This window comes from Staurois parvus, unplaced genomic scaffold (genome assembly GCF_062004578.1).
Source record: "Staurois parvus isolate SC_StPar_1 unplaced genomic scaffold, SC_StPar_1.0 ptg000706l, whole genome shotgun sequence".
Taxonomy (NCBI): Eukaryota; Metazoa; Chordata; class Amphibia; order Anura; family Ranidae; genus Staurois; species Staurois parvus.
The window spans coordinates 1,688,076-1,710,637 of record NW_028318502.1 but is presented as its reverse complement, the minus strand read 5'-3'; positions in this window follow the sequence as shown (position 1 = coordinate 1,710,637).

Below are 22,562 nucleotides of genomic sequence, written 5' to 3'. Positions count from 1 at the left end.
TCTGACTGATTCGTTGCTGACCCTGCCTGATCCGGACCTCTGCTGACTTCTCCTGTTTGATCCCTGGCTTGTGACCCTGACCATTTTCTGCCTGACCCCCTGTACCTACCTGCCCGTTAGTTGCTGTACCCGGCTCGTGACCTGACTACTCTCTGCCTGCTCCTCCTGTTCCTACCTGCCCGATTGTTATTGACCCGGCCTGCCTGACGACGCTTGCATTGTATGTATTGTTATCTGTGGGTGGTTTGGTTCGTTTGCACTGTGTTATGTTTTAGTATTGCACTGCGTTTATGTTTGTATTGTTAGTCTTTAATAAATTGTCTTATTGTTTATACCATATCTGAAGCCTGCGTTTCCCTGCGTCAGTTCACATACCTCTGGTCATACCCTGGAGCCCTGACAGTGGCAAATATCGCTTGCTGTGATACATAAAGGATCCAGTAATGTAACGGCCCAGGAGCACAATTTTAAAGTGTTTTCTAGATGGTATAAAACTCCTGAGCTTCTTCATAAGATGTTCTCAAACACTTCTGACCTTTGTTGGTGCTGCGGACTAGATGTAGGTGATATGCTACTGTACATGCCAGGTGGTCATGCCCAATGATTAAGCCCTTTTAGAACAAGGTGCATGATCTGATTGCACGCATTACAACTTTTGACCTGGATTTCAGTTCAACTCAGTACCTGTTCCATCACTCTTCCATCATGGGATCTTCTTATCGCAGATCCATGCCCATGTTTTTCATCACAGCAGCGCGAATGTGTATCTCAACTCACTGGCGCATGACAATTCTACCTACCCTGTGGAAATGGATCCTGCACGTGAATAGATTGGCAGAACTGGAGGAACTGATCCATATTGCCTGAGACTCCATCCACACATACTCCCACCATTGGGCATGCTGGCTCCATTTTCAGATTACTGAGGAGTACCGTGCTATCTGGGCGGGATCAAACTCAAACTGAACTATGCCGGTTGCACTATACAGGATCTTATGGGGAATCTGAGCTCTTGTATGGAATCGGGATCCGTCACCCCAAGTTAATAGCATCTCATACAAGATGCATGCACCATATCGTCATGATTTGAGGAAGCAACCACAATGGTGAGCTGTGACAATGCGGGCATCAGCATCACTATTCCTGCGGCATTTCTTCTGAAACAGACAGTGCATGACGTTATAGACAGAGCACTGGGGGCACAGTAAAATTAGAAGGTGAACTTCCCAGTGTCTCAGGGTCGGATATATCTGGGCACCATCCCTGTGAGGCCTTAGTAGGTACAGGAGCAACATTAGGAGGAGAAGGAATATAGTTGCCAGGTGGCATTGAGGAGAAGGAGGGCATGGGACAAGCTTCGGGTTATTGGTTTCATTCCTCACAAATCCTTGGAGTTGTATGTAGATATGGGGAGATAGCTGAGGAAATTATTATGTGACAGACCAGTTATTTCATCTGTCCCTGCACACAGTTGTGTGGCTGAAAATGATCCAGTCCTGAATCAGGAACAAATAGCAAGCCGCTGCTGCAGATGCTTCTGAATAATTGGGGAATTCTGCTAAAGTATTTATTTTCTGTACAGCCTAAACCTCTCCTTTCATCACTACAGGAATGAAATAAATCCCACCGTCCTCCACTATTGCTGTCTCCTGCCCCCATGAGCACAGCTGGCCACCATTAACACTTTCTTCTACCACTACTGGCCTGGCACTGTTAGCATCTACTACCATCACTGTAGCCCCCACCACCACCACCACCATTCCCAGATCATACTGGGCCCATGTGCTGAGTATACATAAGGATGAGGTTCTATTTTGCTATGCCCCAGCCCCTACACTCTCTCCTGCACCAGCTCTTGTCAGTGATCCCCCCGGACTCCTCTGGCTCTGCTGCAGGCCATGGAGGCCAACAGAATGATGCATGGAACTCTCAGAATGTTTCTAATCTCCAACCCCCTTTTAATTGCAGTGCCTATGACAACTATATGAAAGCTTTTTGCATACTATCTACCAATCCAGGTTCTTGTTATGAAAACAAAGGAATGTTCCACCCCAAGTGGGGGGGTGTAGGACATGCTGATTGCAAGACTGCTTCCGCTAAAATAAAATGGGGCGTAGGGCTGTTGTATTAAATAATTATTTAAGGATTTGTCTAAGAGAATATCATAAACCATATTATAATATATTTAAAAAAAAACACAGATGGCAATACAAACTGACAGGGGCTCTAATCCATCTCTACTCTGTCCAAAACAACAAAAAAAGTTTTGTCTTTAATTAACTTTAACCCTTTGATTGCCCCAGATGTTAACCCCTTCCTGCCCAGTGTCATTAGTACAATGTCAGTGCATTATATTAGCACTGATCACTGTATTAGTATCACTGGTCATGTCAGTTAGCCAGCGTCAGAATGCCCGCCATACTATCACAGTCCCGCTATAAGTCGCTGATTGCTGCCATTACTAGTAAAAAAAAAAATCCACTATATACTGTATACCGTCATTAGAGATGCTATCATTTTCATGATTTTTTTTTTACCAAACACATATAGCAGAATAAATTTTGGCCTTAATTTATGAAGAAATTGTATTTAAAAAAAAAATTAATATGTTTTATAGCAAATATTAAAAAAATATATTGTTTTTAATTTTTGGTCTTTTTTCATTTATAGGGCAAAAAAAAAAGTCCAGTGATGATCAAATATCATCAAAAGAAAGCTCTATTTGTGTGAACCCCCCCCCAAACAATTTCATTTGTGTACAGTGTTGCATGACCGCACAATTGTCATTTAAAGCAGCGCAGCTCCGTTTACCAAAACATGGCCTGGTGATGAAGGGGGTAATTCTTCCCGATGGCAAGTGGTGAAAAAAACTTGAGATATTGCTTCATCCTAAAAACATATTATTACAATTCCTCTACCCTTAAAAACATCCCTCACGTTGTGCATGTGATAACAAAGCCCCTCATATATCCATTCCTATGGGGGGAACACACATCAGTAATCCACAGCTCTCTTTCTTTTAGAAATACCATTGATCAGCTTCTCTGTGTGTGACAGGAGACTTGGGGGTTGATTTACTAAAGGCAAATACTCCGGGCAGTTGCACTCTGCAAGAGCAGTTGTTCCAGAGCTTAGTAAATGAGCACAAGCTCTGCTGACGTTCATCATCCAATCATGTGCAAGCAAAATTTCTGTTTTTTTGTTTCCCTTGCATGTGATTGGGTATTCTTTGCAAAGTGAAGCTTTTCCTCCTTTAATAAGCTCTGGAGCAACTGCACTTTGCAAAGTGCACAATCTATTTGTCTTGCCCAAGGGAACTGTAATTGAGGACAAACTCCTTAGCAACTATGTCCAAGTCCATAAACAACAATTCTTTTCTTGAAGAGCTCTCCAGCCCTCCTATACCACTCCTGTACCACCTCAGACCCCAGATAACTTCTCCTCTTTACACAGCTGCCTGAAGGAATCTCTGGGCAAGGGGACCCAGAATCGTCCACTTTTAATCAACAGACCCTTATGGGGGCTAGTTATGTTTCCCACCTGAATGCCCTCCCCACTTATCTAGAACAGGGGGTGTAGGATTACTCACCCTCCCTCTCCTGCAAGCTTGTTGGGTTGGTGGCTGCCTCCAGACCTTCTGCTGGGCTGGCTCCTTCCCTGCTACAAAGGTGGTCCTCTGTCACTGCTGAAGTTGAGAGATCCTCCTTTCCAGCACTCCTGCCTCCCCCCACTCTCCACACTCCAGCATCCTCACTTCATCTTCCACCCAACTGTCAGAGCCTGGGCCTTCTGAGGTGAGGGGCAATGTTTCTTCTTGCTGAGCCACCTGGAATGCTGGACAGCTCCCTTGACAATTATTTGGATGATCCTACCTTGACCTTGTTTATCATGAACCTTGAACCCCTTGCTCCTCTCAAGAACTTCCTGATATAAGCCATGTTCCCTTTGATGACAAAGTCCAGGAAGTGACGAAACGCGTCGGGGCACGTGACGTATGACGCAATTACGCTAGACCGGAAGTAGGTGTGCGGCCATCTTTGATTAGGGAAAATGTGATTTCCTCCAGGAAAGTGCCTGTCCATGTGCTAAACAAGCCGAAAGCTGGAGTTTTTTATGTAAGTGGATGAAATAAAGTGTTGTACCCTTATTACTCAGTCTCTAACTGCCTGTTTCACCTTATGAGAAATATGGAAATATACCGAAAGGATATGGGTATACGTATAATGGAAGTTTGAGAAAATTGGAGGTGCAGTTATCTACCATTCCAGAAAGTGGATTATTACCTCCATAGGGTTTTTTCTACTGGATCATCGTATTTGAAATTTCATGCAAAATATCACAAGGGGAAGCGATTGAAGTGGAGAAAAAGTGATTTGGACTTGTTGTATATAAAAAAGACACTTTTTGGACACTAAGTTTTGTTTTATTTTATTTTTTTATTTTATTTATTTCATTTCATGTAATTTTGTTGTTTATAGATGTGTATTTGGGGTAATTAGCATTGCACATTTAGGTTTGGATATCTTTATAGATTTATTTAAGAAAGGGAATTTAGGGGAAATGAAAAGAACATTTTGTTGAAGCCATGTTTCTGCACTTCCTGTTTGCCAGATTATTGTGCTCTCCAGCCAGTATCGTGCTCCTTATCGTCTCTGCTGTTATCCGTATTGTGCTATCACTTGTTATTGACCCTTGGCTTGTTCTCGGCTACGCTTCTGCCTGATTCCAACCTGCGACTGCTCCTTACCGACCTTGGCTTGTTACTGACCACGCTTCTGTTTGATCCTTACCTGCTTATACACTACTGGACCTCCGCTTGCTCACCTCCTGGTGGGGTGATCATGAGAACCGTGACCTGGTGCTAACACGCAGCCAAATCCATCTCCACCATCAGGAGCTCTGGTGAACACCAGCAAGTACTTAGTCTTCGCACCTCGGGTGATCCCGCTCCTCCGCCACGGCCTGTGTACCTGTCCTGCTGGTTTCAGGTAAGCCTTTCCACTGTTATAGCAACTTGTCTTTGAGCCTGACCCCTGATCGTGACAGAATAATCTGGTCCAAACATGGAGGCCACTATAGCAAACGTAGTGGTTCCTCTTAGGCAGCAAATTGCTGAGCTGCAGGAATTCGGAGTTACCCATCAAGAAAAAGTTGCCAAACTAGAAAGCATAGTGGATAGGCAACAGGGAGAGATTCAGACTCCGCAGAGACAACTGCTGAACCGAGATGATACTAACTCACATATGCCCCAACCATCTAAGTGTAATGGAGACCGCCACTACAGGGGTTTCCTTAATCAATGTCGTATTTATTTCCAAATGCACCCTGCTGCATTTCCTTCAGAGAAAAAAAAGAGAATGTTTCTAATTGAAAAAACAAAAAAACAGCGCAAATCAACACCCTGACTCAAACAATGCTTTAAATAACATACAGTGTAAAAATCAATACAAATTTAAAATGACCTCCAAAAAAAATATAAAAAAATAATAATAATAAATGTTTTTCCATAATAAAGTGTCCAAATTATTATAAATAAAGGAAAGTCCTTTCTCCCCAATAAATTGTGAAATAAACAGATATCCAAACGAGATAATGCTTCCACCAATCACCAGTGACCGTAAGTGCGTCGATGCGTTTCGCCCCACCCACTGGGCGTTATCTTATTATCTATATTACGCTATTATATACTTCTTTCCCTGGCACTGCTGTGGAGTTTGGTGAGAGGAGAAGGCAGGAGCAAGTGGAAGAAATACCTTTGATCCTGTATGGTGGGAAGGACTCCTGAAGGCTTCAAAAAGGGGGCTTAGGATCCCAAAATTTCCTAAAAGGCGCATTACTCACTGAAAGAATCTAGATAACTTCCATTTTGTATTATGTACGCCATTTTAAGTATTAAGTATTAAGTTAGCTTTTTGTAGAAATATTAGAAGTTTAATGAAACTGTTTTTGGTTGTTCAAGGATGTATCAACAGAAGCTAACACGACCCTGACAATGTCTTTGTCTGGCTGTTTTCCCAGAAAGTTAGCCAAAATAATTTGTAACAAGAAATGTATATGTTATGTTTCATGTAGTTAGCTCATGATGGAAAGTTACAAGTTACAGTTTTGAAACTCGCTCCCCCCTCCCTTATTATTATCTGTAGTCTATATAATCTTATTAATGTCTAATAAACTTTGAACATCTCTGAACATAAGCTGTCGTGATTTCCGTGTTCAAGGGGTGTTCCCAGAATTCTGCTGATAAACCAGGAATCTCTCCACAGACCCGGGGTCTCTGAGGGGAAAAGAAAATCATTCCTTTCAGCTGGGGGCTCGGCCCGGGATGACCACCCACCTCACTTGGTAAGTAAACCTTTTGTCTTTTTATGACTAAAAGCTCTTTCTTGCCCTGTGTTGAGGAAAGGTCTTGAATCATTCTGTATTGTCTATATAGACCCGTGATAACCTGTAGCTGCTTTTGGTAAAGCAGACTTAACTCTTTGGTAAGAGTTACAAAATAGTGCACTATAATATAAAAAAAGGTGTTTTGGTAAACACAGTTCTCTGTTTTTGGTAAAACAGTGAAGAGATAACTTTTGGGAAGTTATCAAGAGGTTAATAAGTCTGTGGAGCAGATTCTGGTTTATCTGTCTTTTGCTTTTTCTTTCTGTTGCGTAGAAGTATAAGATAATTTGTTGTGTGGAACAAAATAAGATTTTAAGCTAAAATTGTTTTATACACTGTCTAAATATGGGTCAAGGAGGTAGTTACCCGCCAGGTCCCCCAGAAAAGGGAGAAAATTGTAAGGATTATGTCGCTAGAGTTTGTGGAACGGACTATTATTTAATAAATCCCTGGGTGGATTGTATGGCAGGCTGGACAGAAGCTATGGGGAGTACAGACCCATTCCCAAGAAAGGGGGAGAAAACTGGTTAAAATGGTCACCGTATTGGGTTGATAATAGCAAGGGAAAGTTCAATTTGATTTTCTCTTTAAAACAAAAGAGGAAGTTGAAATTGGATACATTAAAAATATTCCAGGAAAAGCATCAATCTGAAAAGACATGCAGACCCAAAATTGGACTGAAAACAGTTCAGACACCAACCCCACCCCCTCCGTATAATATATATCCTTCATTAAGTGGTTTTAAAAATGCTGCTGATGATGATTTTTTGATTAGTTTGGGGATGATTACTCCCCAGCCTAATGCCCCTCCAGCCCCTGCTCCTGTCTCTGCAGCTCCAGCTCCTGCCCCTGCCCCTCCAGTCCCTGCCCCTGTCCCTTTGCCACTTCCCGTCCCGGATCTACAACCAATACAGCCAGGCCCCTCCACTAGACCCAAACAGATTATTAGTATAAAATCACAAGAGGAGGGTAGCCAAGTTCAAGGCATCCTTACAGAGAATAATGACAACGAAGGAGAGTTGGAATACGAAGAACAGGGACAGGTAAATATAATAAAATTACAGAAAAAGGATGGTCAATGGAGAAGAAGTGACACCAGTCATAGAAAGGGCAGAGAGAGGTGGAGGAATTTAGAATGCAGCTTAGATCCATGGATAAGAAACCAGAGGGAAAAAGAGAAGATGAGGGGGCCGTAGGGAGGAAAGGAGTTGGCTATATTGACACTACCTTTTCTCACAGCAGGAGAACTAATTCTAAAAAAAACCCATAGAATTAGAAGATATTAATAAGATTGTTAAACATTGTCCCAAGCCTACAGTATCTCCTGGAGGTACACTTGCTTATTTAAAAAAGGCATGTTTAGGAAGAAATTACACGCAGGAAGATATGAGATTGATCATTGATGGTATTCTGGGAAATAATCCAGCTTGGGATTGGATAAATGTAAAAAGCATTAGTCACATAGAACCAAGTAATACACAGGCTACTGCCTATAAACTGAACACCACAGAAGGGAGAGAAACTATGTGGGAGGAGCTTGACACAGAATTAAAAAGGGTTTTCAAGAATAAGGCTTCCCTCCCTATTGCTACAGCATGTAAACAGAAGGAAGAAGAAACGGTTTCTCCTTACAACACACCTATCAATTCTGTTAAGAAGCCGGATGGCTCTTACAGGTTTGTACAAGATTTGAGGGCCATAAATAATTTGGTGGTTCCATTAGCCCCAATAGTGCCTGACGTGCCATCACTCCTCACCTCCATTCCGTCCCATGCAGAATATTTTACAGTGATTGATTTAACAAATGCATTTTTTTCGGTTCCTGTGGACCACCAGACAAGGGCACTATTTGTATTTATATTCTGAAAATTGCCAGATGAGCTGGTGTAGAATGCCTAGGGCTATGTAGATTTGTTTGCAGTCTACTCACTTGCCCTCCAGACCACACTGAGGTCCTGGACCCCTCCCAATGGTTCGGTCCTCATTATATATGTGGATGACCTATTGATTTGTAGTTCAAGTCAGGAGGCCAGTCAGGAGGATAGTTGGTCTCTGTTAGAATGGTTGTCAGGGAATGGTCACAAAGCATCTAAAAAGAAATTGCAATGGTGCCAAAAACAGGTTGAATACCTTGGTTTTATTCTGGGTCATGGTGAGAGGAATGTCAGTCACAAAAGAGCTGCGGCTCTCGTGGGTCTGCCCCGCCCACAAACAAAAAAGGACATGCTAACTTTTCTTGGTATGATTGGTTACTGCCGCCAATGGATACCTGATTGTTCATTCTATGTTCACACTCTGAGGTCTGCCACACTTTCAGAATCACCTGACATTCTCATATGGTCAAATGAAATGGTTGATGCCTTTGTGTACCTGAAGAATGCTATGGTAACGGCCCCTGGTCTTGGACTACCTGATTATAAGAAAATGTTTCATCTGTATGCTAGGGAAAATTGTACAACCATGGCGGGGGTCCTGGCTCAGGAACATGGAGGCAAGCTCCGCCCTGTAGCTTTTTTTTCCAAAGTAGTGCCAACTCAGGTTCAGGGCATGCCTGCTTGTCTGAGAGCTGTTGCATCGTGCGCAATTCTGGTGGAAATGGCTATTTCTTTCACATTGGGACATGAAACTACCCTACACACCACACACCAAGTGTCCTGAAAAACATACACACTCAACACATGTCAGCACAAAGGTTGAGCGGATATGAAGTGATTCTTCTATCTGATCCCAACTTGATTATTAAATATTCTTCAGCAAATTCAGGTCCTACTCCAATTTTGAATGCCCTACTGGGGCTAAAGGGGGAACAGGATGAAGTGGCACCAGAACACAATTGTATAACCCACATACAGCAAGACACTTCCCCTAGGTCCGACATGTCAGCTGTGGCTCTTGATGGGGCCCCAGATGTGTTTGTAGATGGTTCATGCTCTAGGCCAAATGATAGTACTTACCATGCAGGATACGGCATTGTGCAACTTCCTGACAAAATACTCGAGGCAAAGCCAATTCCATATCAGTCAGCCCAAGCAGCCGAACTGATTGCCCTTACAAGAGCATGTCAATTATTTGCCGGACAGGATGTCAACATTTACACAGACTCCAAGTACGCCCATGGTGCTGTACATGATTTTGGGGTCATTTGGGAGAGAAGAGGATTCATTGCTGCTGATGGCAAAACCATATCTCACTCTTCTTTGATATCTGATCTACTCAAAGCCATACAGTTACCAAAAACATTAGCCATTCTACATTGCAGGACACATACAAATCACAGAGATCATATTGCCAAAGGAAATGCATTAGCAGATAAGGTAGCAAAGGAAGCCGCATTACAACAGGTGGCCAGTGAGCAGATGCCTTTGCTCACTTCAGGCATCACAACCACCCCACATGACCAGATGTATGCAGATTTACAAACATTTGCTACAAAAATCGATTTAGCAGACTGGGATGGTTCTGGAGCACAACTAGATCCAGCTTCTGGTCTAGTGTGCTTAGAGGGGAAACCATGCATTCCCATGTCAAGTGCCCCACTGTTCATTGCACAGTACCACGGTCTAGGACATAGAGGATGGAAAACAACATGTGAAACATTATTGCAGGATTTTTACATTACAGGTTTATCTAGGTTGGTGAAAGAATATGTTTCTAGGTGCATTACATGTATAAGGAACAATCCACAGAACGCAAAGAAATCACAACACCAGCAACTAGTGTACCCAACTACACCTTTCACCCATTTACAAATAGATTTTACCCACATGCCAAAAACAGGACAGAGGCAAGAGTTTTTGTTGGTAATGGTGGATATGTTTAGCAGATGGGTGGAAGCATTTGTCACTAATAAAGAAGATGCACAAACTGTAGTCAGAATTCTTACACAGGAGATAATACCCAGATGGGGATGTCCGCTGCAGATAAATTCTGATAACGGACCAGCTTTTGTGGCCAAGGTATGTCAAGATTTGGTAAAAGTACTTAAGATAGATTGGAAGTTTCATATTCCCTATCATCCTCAAAGTTGGGGTATAGTAGAAAGGATAAACAGGACAAGGATAAGTTGAGGAAGGCCACTGGAGGAACCTATACCCACTGGAAGAAGATGTTACCTGCAATTCTAGCAGAGGTAAGAATGACACCTAATAAGACTACAGGGTTATCTCCTTTTGAAATATTAATGGGAAGACCGTTCCCCACTCCTTGGGCTAGACAGCCACTTATGTTAGAAAGAGGGTACCTTGACCTGGTACAACAAGAACATGTGAGAAAATTGATTCAGAGTTTAGATAAGGTTGAAAGAAATGTTGCTCGCACTTTTTCTTTATCTTTTCAGGAACCAACACACCTTTTCCAAGTGGGAGATGTCGTAGTGGTCCGCCAACTCGCTAAAGACAAGAAGCAAGGCTACCCCTTTGGACCACCTACTACGGTGATAGCGGTTACCAGAACAGCTGTTCTGGTGGAGAATTCCCAGTCCTGGATCCATGCTAGTCGAGTGAAGAAGGTGAACCAAACACCTGAGAAACATGAGATGGAAAAAGGAGGTGAAGTATGAGAGAAAAATCCTCGAAGAGTGGGTGAAGTAAGTGAAAAAGGCCCTGAAGATGAAATTTTTTACTGCCCCTCATGGTGCTGTGAAACTCTGGGTCCTATTGGGCACACTGACTGTGCTCTTTTTCCTGCCAGTATGGATCCTAACTAACTGTATTTATCACCCTGAGGACTTGGGCCTAATAAAAGGTATCTGTGGTCAAGGACTAGTTTTAAATGAGACCCAGATAACCAAAAGTGAAAGAAAGTCAAAAAGGAAGTTTTGAAGAGAACAATCCTTTTTCAGGAAAAATGTTGATGATGCAGTTTAAATATGCTTATGCTCAAAAGTCAGGTTATGATAAATGTTGGATCTGTAGTAAGTTACATCCTAGCACATATGAAATTCCTCTTCTGGCCGCTCCAGTCAAAATATTTTTGTTAATAAAAGGGAATGTAAGTATTGGTTTGACCAATATTACTTCTAATGCCACCATATCTTTTCCAACTCTGGGAGTCACTCAACTCCCCGATTGGTGTTTTAGACTGGGGAATACTTCTCACAAGGAAAGGGGAATGTGCTCTCAGTCCATATTAAATATATCTGATCCTGCAAGGAGGGATGGAACTTCTTCTGTGAAACTCTGGCAAGTAAATGCTAAAACCCTGAATGAAAGTTTAGAAGGGATACAAGATAATGTGGGGAAAACTATGTTTGGAAAAGTTTTTATTTTACACTTGTTGTCACCCCTGAATTTCATTCTGCAATACAAAAATTGCCGATCTCCTTGGGAAACAATACCTATATCTGTTGTGGTAAGATCTGTTACCCTTGGATACCGAGTAATGTCCAGGGCTGGTGCTATGTAGCCCAATTAGTGCCAATTATGGCAGCTATAGACCAAAAGGAACACCAGGTAAAAGCCAGTACATACCCAAAACACCAACTAACTTTGAGACAGAGAAGGGAAACCAAACAAGAAAAGGTAGATCTATTCTCTACAGGGGATAAGGTTTGGTCATGGTTTCCTATTTACACTGGATGGGGAATAACACTTATGAACAAAATAAATAATTACACAAACATTATTGATGACATACTGGAGAGGAACTCTAAGGACATAGGGTTGCTAAATACTGAGACCAGAGCTATTAGAAAACAGATGGAGATGCAAGAATTAGCTATTGAAAGTATGAGTGCTGCTCTGACAGGTTTGTGTGAGATGACAGAGGATTATGAATGTTGTACTTGGATATATAATACCACAATGACTGTTCCAGATTATTATGAAATAATAAAGCAACACAGGGAACAGGTAGATGGTTTGATGGAAGAAGCTAGAGCTATAGGAAAAGATGGATGGACTCTTTTTGATTGGTTAGGATCAGGATTTGGTTCCATCTTTTCATGGAAGAAAGGTATCGCTGTAAGAATAGTCATGATATTGTTTTTTGTTTTATCTTTATATCTATGTTTTAAATGCTCATTATATTGCATTGCTAGAGCTATAAAGCTGCAAAATACAAATGAAGGTTATCTGGCTATGTAAAGAATTGAGATCATGTTCATGATCTTAGAGGGGATTGAAAGAATCTAGATAACTTCCATTTTGTATTATGTACGCCATTTTAAGTATTAAGTATTAAGTTAGCTTTTTGTAGAAATATTAGAAGTTTAATGAAACTGTTTTTGGTTGTTCAAGGATGTATCAACAGAAGCTAACACGACCCTGACAATGTCTTTGTCTGGCTGTTTTCCCAGAAAGTTAGCCAAAATAATTTGTACCAAGAAATGTATATGTTATGTTTCATGTAGTTAGCTCATGATGGAAAGTTACAAGTTACAGTTTTGAAACTCGCTCCCCCCCTCCCTTATTATTATCTGTAGTCTATATAATCTTATTAATGTCTAATAAACTTTGAACATCTCTGAACATAAGCTGTCGTGATTTCCGTGTTCAAGGGGTGTTCCCAGAATTCTGCTGATAAACCAGGAATCTCTCCACAGACCGGGGGTCTCTGAGGGGAAAAGAAAATCATTCCTTTCATCTGGTGAGTGCGGTTGATGTTGGTTTTTTCATTGGTGATTGGTGGAAACATTATCTAATTTGGATATCTGTTTATGTCACAATCTATTGGGGAGAAACAACTTTATTTATAATAATTTGGACAATTTATTATGGAAAAACATTTATTATTATTATTTTTTTATATTTTTTTTGGAGGTCATTTTAAATTTTTATTGATTTTTTTTTTATATATTTATATATATATATATATTTTTGGAGGTCACTTTAATCATTTTATATTTTTATTGATTTTTACACTGTATGTTATTTAAAGTATTGTTTGAGTCAGGGTGTTGATTTGCACTTTTTTTTGTTTTTTCATTTTTGGTTTAATTTATCTGTGCGCAGCAGCAGCAATCTACAACCTGGGTGTATATTATGGGGTTATTCCTGTGCGCTGGGGTTTGCTGTAAATTTAATGTTTATTATTGGACTTCTGACTGGGGAAGCTCTAGCTTGGGCCTCCCCATATAGAACAAGACAATGGCACTCTGAATAATTTTGATACCTTTTTGACCGCGATGAATCAGGTTTTCGATGATCCAAACCGCTGTGCTACTGCCGAAGCAAAGTTCCATAGTCTGCAGCAGGGTAAACGCTCGGTCGCTGAATACACAGCCTAATTCAGATGCTGGATCGCAGATACCACTTGGAACCCTGCAGCACAAAAAAGCCAGTTCCGCCAAGGGCTTTCTGAACAGGTAAAGGATGAGCTTGCCAGAGTAGATATTCCTAATGATCTTGAGGAATTCATCCAATTATACAGTTGCAAGAAAAAGTATGTGAACCCCTTGGGATTACGTGGAGTTTTGCATGAATTGGGCATAAAATGTGCTCTGAACGTCATCTAAGTCACAACAATAGAAGAACACAGTCTGCTGAACATAATACTACACAAACATTAGATGTTGCCATGGTTTAATTGCACATAACATGTAAACATTCACAGTGCAGGGAGGAAAAAGTATGTAAACCTTTGGACCTAATAACTAGTTGACCCTCCCTTGGCAGCAATAACCTCAACCAAACGTTTCCTGTAGTTGCAGATCAGACCTGCACAATGATCTGGAGTCATTTTGGACCACTCCTCTTCACAAAACTGTTTCAGTGTAGTAATATTCTTGGGATGTCTGGTGTGAATCGCTCTCTTAAGGTCATGCCACAGCATTTCAATCGGGTTGAGGTCAGGACTCTGACTGGGCCACTCCAGAAGGCGTATTCTGTGCTGTTGAAGCCATTGTTTTGTTGAATTACTTGTATGCTTTGGGTCATTGTCCTGTTGCATCACCCATCCTCTGCGGAGCTTCAGTTGGCGGACAGTAGGCGTACGTTTTCCTGCAAAATGTCTTGATAAACTCTGGAATTAATTTTCCCATCAATGACAACAATTCGTCCAGTCCCTGAGGCAGCAAAGCAGCCCCAAACCATGATGCTCCCTCCGCCATGTTTCACAGTGGGGATGAGGTTTTGATGTTGGTGTGCTGTGCCTTTTTTTTCTCCACACATAGTGTTGTGTGTTCTTCCCAAACAACTCAATCTTGGTTTCATCTGTCCACAGTATATTTTGCCAGTAGTGCTGTGGAACATCCAGGTGCTCTTTTGCAAACTTCAAACATGCTGCAATATTCATTTTGGACAGCAATGGCTTCCTCCGTGGTGTCCTCCCATGTACTCCATTCTTGTTTAATGTTTTCCTTATTGTAGATGTGTCAACAAAAATGTTAGCATGTGCCAGAGATTTCTGTAGGTCTTTAGCTGACACTCTGGGATTCTTCTTTACCTCATGCAGCATTCTGCGCTGTGCTCTTGCAGTCATTTTTACAGGACGACCACGCCTAGGGAGAGTAGCAACAGTGCTAAACTTTCTCCATTTGTAGACAGTCTGTCTTACCGTGGACACATGAACATCAAGGCTTTTGGAGATACTTTTGTAACCCTTTCCAGCTTCATGCAAGTCAACAATTCTTGATCGTAGGTCTTCTGAGAGCTCTTTTCTGCGAGACATGGTTCACATTAGACAGTGCTTCTTGAAACCAGTAAGCCGAAAACAGGTGTGAGTTTTTTAAGGGCAGTACAGCTGTCAGCAACACATCCAATATCATCACACTGATTGGAGTCAAGGTTGGCTCACTCCTGGCTCCAATTAGCTCTGGGAGAAGTCATTAAGCTAGGGCCTCACATACTTTTTCCTCCCTGCACTGTGAATGTTTACATGTTATGTGCAATTAAACCATGGCAACATCTAATGTTTGTGTAGTATTATGTTCAGCAGACTGTGTTCTTCTATTGTTGTGACTTAGATGACGTTCAGAGCACATTTTATGCCCAATTCATGCAAAACTCCACGTAATCCCAAGGGGTTCACATACTTTTTCTTGCAACTGTATATCCGAATTGATCAAAGACTTACAGAAAGGAGGAAGGAGAGGCTGGGAATGTTTGGAAATAATGTTGGCATGCATCTCTCTGCTAGTCCATTTGTTCAGCAAGATTCAAAAGTCTCTCTGGGTTCTAACACTCCTGAACCTATGCAAGTTGTTGCTATCAAGAGATTAATTTCGATTCAGGAGAGAGAGAGAAGACGTTCAGAGAACTTATGTCATTATTGTGGGGATTCTGGTCATTATACAATGAATTGTCCTAACAAAGTTAGAAGAACAATTGCTGTGACTGATGTGATTGAGCCGGAACAAATAAACTCTATTAGCCAGGCTGTCTCCTCACTGATTCCTGAAAAGAATAAAGTCAACTCTCTTCTCTCTCATTTTGTCATCCCCATTAAACTTGTCTCCGAAGGCCGTGAAATCTCCTGCTCAGCTATGCTGGACTCCGGGGCTGGGGGGAACTTTTTTTTTTAAAGAAATATTTATTGGGTTTTATGTCAAGAAACAATCAAGTCATTTGCACGGTGTAACAGCATGATAAAAAGGATGACATTGATGATTAGATAGACATTACAAATGTTATACATAAAGTGTTGCAATGTTCTGTTCACTGTGGAGTGAGGAGACCGGGGTTCACATCAGTATCTATATGACTCCACAATACATCGTACAAATGTAGAAAGGAACATAAAAAGAAGGACAAAACCAAAGGAATATGACAGAGGGCTAAGGAAAGGAAGGGGGGAAAGGAGGGGGGGGGGGGAGGGGAGAGGGAGGAGGAAGGGGGGTGGGAAGGGGTGGGAAGAAAATAAGGGAACCAGTAAAAAAAGGAAAAATTCTGATCTCTGAAATGTAGAATTGAAGAGAAATAAGGAGAAACAGATAAGTGTAGCCGAAACCTCTAGTAGAGCCTCTAGATAGCAAGTTGTTAAGCGGCCCCTTATAGGAAAGAGGGGGAGGGGGTGGATCCTGAAGTTATCAAGGGTCTCATGTGTATAAGATAATTTATATTGGTTGACCTCCGTCGAGCAGAGAGATTCCAGGACCGCCAATACCTTAATAAATACATTATCAGTACATTGCAGTCAGAAATGGAGACAGTGTTCTGGAGGGGAGTGTGGGTGGGTGCAAGATCTGCCCTAGGGTTTTCCAGAAGGCTTTTTTGTTCAGACAGAGAGAATGTTCTTGAAATATACAGGTGCCATTTTCGTGCGAAAGAGGCCGATTTGTTTGGACAGGATGAGAAAAGATCAAGTTTGTCTGTGTGGATGAGTTCCTTTTTAACATTGGATACGGTCGGTGGTGTAACCTCTATCCATTTCTTCAGGATGGCTCGTCTTGCCATCAGAAGGAAAGTAGATATCCAAGGTTTGTTTTGTTGAAGAAGTGAGTTGAGGCCCATGTGAAGCATGAAAGGGGTAGAGTCCAAATTGCCGAATAGTAGATGTATTGGAGATTTAGGAAGTTTAACTCCTGTCACAAATTGGATGAAAGATAGCACTTGATCCCAAAATTTGGAGATTTGATGCAAGTCCAGAATCTGTGTTTAAGGCTTGGTAGGTTACAGAAGCAGAGAGGACATTGAGAGATGTTCGACGCAGACTTGGAGAAAGAGCAAGGCATGTAGGCCAGATGCATGATTTTCAATTGCTGTTCCCGCCAGAACTCATTTGTAACATAGGCACAGGTGGTGTTGAAACGTGCCAATATTTGTTCCACAGAAAATGAGTCCTGGAAGTCTTTAACCCATCAGGTCACAGATGTAGACTCTAAAGGTTTGGTAAAACAAAGGTTAAGTGAGGAGTAGATATCTGAAATCCTAAATCTGCCTCTGCTCAACAGAGTGTCAACCAATGTGGTTTGAAAACGAGAAGACTTGCCGGGGGCCAGTGATTTAACAAGATTTGTTACTTGCATTACATATATAAAATGGTGTGAGGGCAAGTCCAGGCTCCTTAAAGTTGGTAGGATTGGTTTCAGTTTACCTGAAGAAGTGTCAAAGAGTTGTGAGACAAGTGTAAGATCTTGTACGTGCCAGTTAGCGTAGGCTGCGTGTCAGGGGCTGACTGACAACTCATGTAACCCCCGGGCAATAGGGGATCATGGGGCCCGTTTCCCCGCCCACACCCAAAAACCTATGAAAAAGCCAATGAAAGGTACCAGGGGCATCTCATGGGGCCCCTTACTGACCCCGGACAGTGCCCGAGTGCTCGAATGGTCAGTCCGCCCCTGCTGCGTGTTGTTGTGGATTACCATGAATAGGGAGGTACCGGGAAACCCATGGGGACACTCCCAATTTTCATCTAGTTTCTCTCCAGGCCACCAAAGTATCATTTAAAAGAGGATTATTTTTTAGAGAAGTTGGAAGCTGATTTATATTGCAATGTAAGATGGCAGCTAAATTATACGGGTGTACCTTAGCAGATTCTAGCTGGTAGTTAGAATAAATAGACGATTTGGATAACCAGTCTAAAAGGATGCGTAAGAGATATGCAAGGTTATATACGCAAATATTGGGAAGGCCCAACCCCCCTCGCTCCTCGGGAGATAGAGTTTTATTGAAAGACGTCCAAGGTGGTGGTCTCGTGTGGTAGAGAGGCAAAAGTTCACTTTTCGAGAAATGAATGCTAAGGCCAGAGCAATGTCTGAAAATGGCAAAGATGTCCCGAATAAGGGGTACGTCTAAGGTGGGGTTAGAGGTGAATATGAGAATATCGTCTGCAAACAGTGCAATACGGAGGTTTTGCTGTCCTAGTTGAATGCCATGTAGTTGAGGGTGAGAGAGAAGGTAACGTGTCAGGGGTTATAGCGCAAGGTTAAAGAGGAGAGGCGAAAGCGGGCACCCTTGTCTGGTTCCTTTGTGTAAGGGTATGGGTTGGGACATAAGTCCTGCAGCTATTACCTGAGCCGTCGGGTTAGAATACATGGTGGTAATTAGGTGGACGAAGGGGCCTGAAAACCCAAACCGCTGCATAACCAGTTGTAGCCAGGTAAAGCAGACATTGTCAAAAGCTTTTTCGGCGTCAAGGGATAAAATTGCTAAGTCTTGAAGGAGATTAATTTGGGCATAGTGAAGAACCGCAAGAACCTTACGGATATTGGATGCGGCAGATCTCCCCTTGATGAAGGGATATAGCTGCCTCCATCTAGAATGTTCTGGAATACAGATAATAAGGTAGGTGTGAGTATTTTGGAAGACATTTTATAGAATTCCGATGTGTATCCATTGGGGTCTGGGGCCTTGCCATTAGCCAATGTCTGGATTGCTAAGGTGATATCTGATGCAGTGATAGGGGCATTGAGGGAAGATAAGGCCTCCTGGTAAATCTCAGGAAGATTGGTTCTGTCCAAAAAAGCATTGGCCTGGGGTGTGTCTATTGGGTCCCTGCCATACAGTTTGGAGTAAAATTTTTCTAAGATAGAGATAATTTCATTTGGTGTAGATCACAAGGAACCTTGAGAGTCTTTCAAGGCTGTGAAATGGGTCGGGGTAAAAGGTTTTTGCACAGGCGGGCTAAAAGTTTTCCAGGTTTATTACCGAATTTGTGAAATTGTAAATCAAGATATGATTGATTTACGGTTTCTTGTGTTTTGGCCCACATATCAAATTGGTGTTTGCCTTCCAGCCATAATTTCTATTTTCAAAAGAGTTTGAGTCTGAAAGCCTTCTTTGTGCTATCCTCAATGACTCGCTCGCAGTGGTGAATTTGTGTAGCACTTTTTTTTATACATGGATGCAAAAGCTATAATTTTGCACCTTAACACAGCCTTTCCAGTCTCCCACAACAGGTTCGGGGCGGATTGATGAGATGAATTGGTTGCTACAAAATCTGCCCAGGTAGTATTAAGTTCTTGATAGAGATCTTTATTGTTGGCTAAATATGAATGAAAGCGCTATATACGGGGTGATGCGTTTGAGTCTAGTTGTTTCAGGACAGTGGAAATACAGTAGGTGCATGATCGGAGACAGCTATATCATGTATGATTGGGTTGGTAGCAATCGGTAACAAGAGTGAGTTGCAGAGCAGGTAATCTATCCTTGAGAGGGAAAGGTGTGCGTGTGAGTAGAAGGTGAAGTCCCTACCGTCTGGATGGTTAAGACGCCATATGTCAATCAACCTGGAAGCTTCAGCGAAGTCAGCTAGGACAGAAGTAGAAGGGTGAGATGTGGGGAAGGAGTGTTGGGAAGCTTGTTTTAATCTGTCTTCAAGCCAGTCCATACAGGTATTGAAATCATCTCCCACCAGCAGAGGTAAGTGAGCGTATTATGACATCTGTGAGGAGACCGATTGAAAGAATTTTTTTGTGGGAGAATTGGGTACATAGATGATGACTATAGAGAGGTCTTTGGAGCCTATTTTAAGATGAATAGAGGCAAGGTGTCCCTCGTCATCATGGGTCATAGAGACAACGTTAACTGGTAATTTTTTATGAATCAATGTGATCACTCCTGCCTTTCCTTTAATAGAAGGGGAGCCCGAGACCTGCCCAACCCACAACTTTTTCATATGAGGGGGAATCTAAGTTAGAGAGGTGGGTTTCCTGTAACAGTGCAATGTCAGCCTTCAGTCGTTTCAGATGACAAAGAACTGCCATTCATTTATGTGGAGAGCGGAGGCCCTTGAAATTCCATGATATGATGGAAATCTTTGTATTAAAGCCGTAGTGAAGTTAGGCGCGATTAAAGTGAAGGCTGGATCCACCCTGAGGGAGGTTCTGAGACGATACGTGTGGTAATGAGTAGTGGGTTTCGGCGCTTCAGGGAGAAGTAGTGTAGTAAGGATAATTAGTGTAGGAAATAGTGTAACTAATGGGGGTAGGGGGAAATCAGATATGGCCGAACAGGGGTCACATATCCAACAAGCAGGAAACCATACCCACCTAGGTAGCCTGGACTTCTCCTTATTCCGCATGATTCTCCTCACCATGACCCGTGTAACTGGGTGGTTGTAAGGTTTAGACCCGCACTGGGTGTAAGCTGATGAGGACTCACCAAGATCAGCAGAAAGAGGCCATGGAGGGGGGAACCCTGCGGAGTCAATGAAAAAAGAAAAGAAAAGGTCATATTTGACCAGTTATTTAGGCAAAAACAGCGTATTATCAAACCTTGCTTAAGTTTTAGTAAGCATATAGAAAAACGACAAGCAATATTAATAAAAAAAATAAGAACAAGGCATGAGAAAGGCAAGGGGCCCAAAGTTGTTTAGCTCAAGGGCTGGACAGACTGCCAGACAAACTGGAGCCTGAAGAAATATGAGGTGTTGCTGTCTCCATAGCTGAGATGCAGACAGCCGTCCTGTCTTGTTCATGGAGGGCGAAATTGTGGTTTACTTGCAAGATGATTGATTCTTTGCCTCTTTGGGGGATCTTTGCGGGGACTGCGTTGTTCCCTGGGACTTTTATCGTGGATGTCGTTGGGGAGGCGCGGCGGATCAATGATGTCTTCCAAGTAGGAATGGATGTATTGAAGTGTTTCATCCGGTTAAGTGAAGGTTTTGGTGTCTCCAGAAGGGGTGGTCAGGCATAAGGTAGCTGGATACGCCAAAGTAAATTTCAGACCCTTCTGTTGAAGGGATGCGCAAATAGATTGAAAAGATTTTCTTTTGTGTGACACTTCTGGTAAATAGTCCGCAAAAATCAGTAATTTATGCCCATCAATTTGCAGTGATCAGGAGTTACGGAAAGAGGTCAAAATAGCCAATCTGTCAGCGTAGTTAAGGTACTTGGCTAAAATGGATCTTGGTGTGCATCTGTCATTAGAAAGTGATCCCAAGCGATGAGCTCTTTCAACTGTGCATGGTGCTGTGAGGCCCAGGGCCACAGGGATGCGTTTTAGAGCATAAATCTTGCTGAATTGACCGATTTGGGTAGGCCCACAATGCGGAGATTGCTCCTGCGGGAGCGATTTTCCAAGTCATCCAATTTGTTTAGTATGGATTTTTGCAAGTGAGCATTTTGTTGTGTATCTGCAGTAATGGAGTGGAGATCATCCTCCAAATCTGAGATTCTGTGTTCAGTGTCAGAGGGGCATTTTGCTTGTTCACCCAGCTCCCTCCTAATTTGTTCAGTGCCCATCTACAGCCAAAGTTATGGTGGGGGACAAAAGTGCTACTACTGCTTGGGCAATTTTGGTGTATTGGTCCATTGGGACCAGTGCTTCCTGAGCCCCTGTGGCTGTGTAAGATTGTGCTGTTGCCGTACCTGTCTCCATGCCGTTGGCCATCTTGGCTGCAGAGGAGGGAGAGCTGTACATGTCGGATCTCGGAGCGTGTACAGAGTCGGGAGTGCTGGCAAGAGGTACCGCTCCATGCAGCGATGGGCCCGGCTATCAAAGCATAGTATGGGTGACCCGATGTCTCCAATGCGGGGAGCAGGTGTTGTATGCAGACAGACCCGGAGCCACAAGTCTCACTTCCTTCACATGCAGCGCTGGAACCGGAAGTTCGGGGGGAACTTTATAGATATAGAATTTGCCCACAGCAATAATATTCAAGCAAGAAATAGATTTACCCCTATTGATATGGAGACAGTTGATGGTTCACCCTTATCTTCACCTGTTACCCATAAAACAGTTCCCCTGGTACTGCAGTTTGAGGCTGATCACTGTGAGACCATCAGCTTTTAGCTGATTACGTCACCCAAGTTTCCTATCATCCTGAGCATTCCTTTGTTCTCCACTCACAATCCTTCCATCAACTGGGGAGAACAGACTATAGATTTTACGTCCCCCCACAGTGAAAAATATTGTAAGAAACTTTGTCGACCAAGTTCTTCACTGGCCAAGGAATCCCAAAGTGATATAGCAGCTATCCAGTCATATGACAACCTGCCCTCACAATACCATGAGTTCCGGGATGTCTGTGACAAGAAGAATGCCGATCAATTACCTCCCCATCGCCCATATGATTGTCCAAATTGAGCTGCTCCCAGGGGCAGAAATACCTTTTGGACTCCTTTTCAATCTTTTGGAACCTGAATTAAAAGTGCTCAGGGTGTGGATCAATGAGAATTTAGAGAAGGGCTTTATTAGACACGCAACATCTCCTGCAGGAGCAGCCCTGTTCTTTGTTGAAAAGAGACTCCACCATGCGTCCATGCATTGACTACAGAGACATGAATAAAATCACAATAAAATACCGCTATCCACTACCCTTGATCTCTGAAATGTTGGAAAGACCTTGTTGTGCCAAAA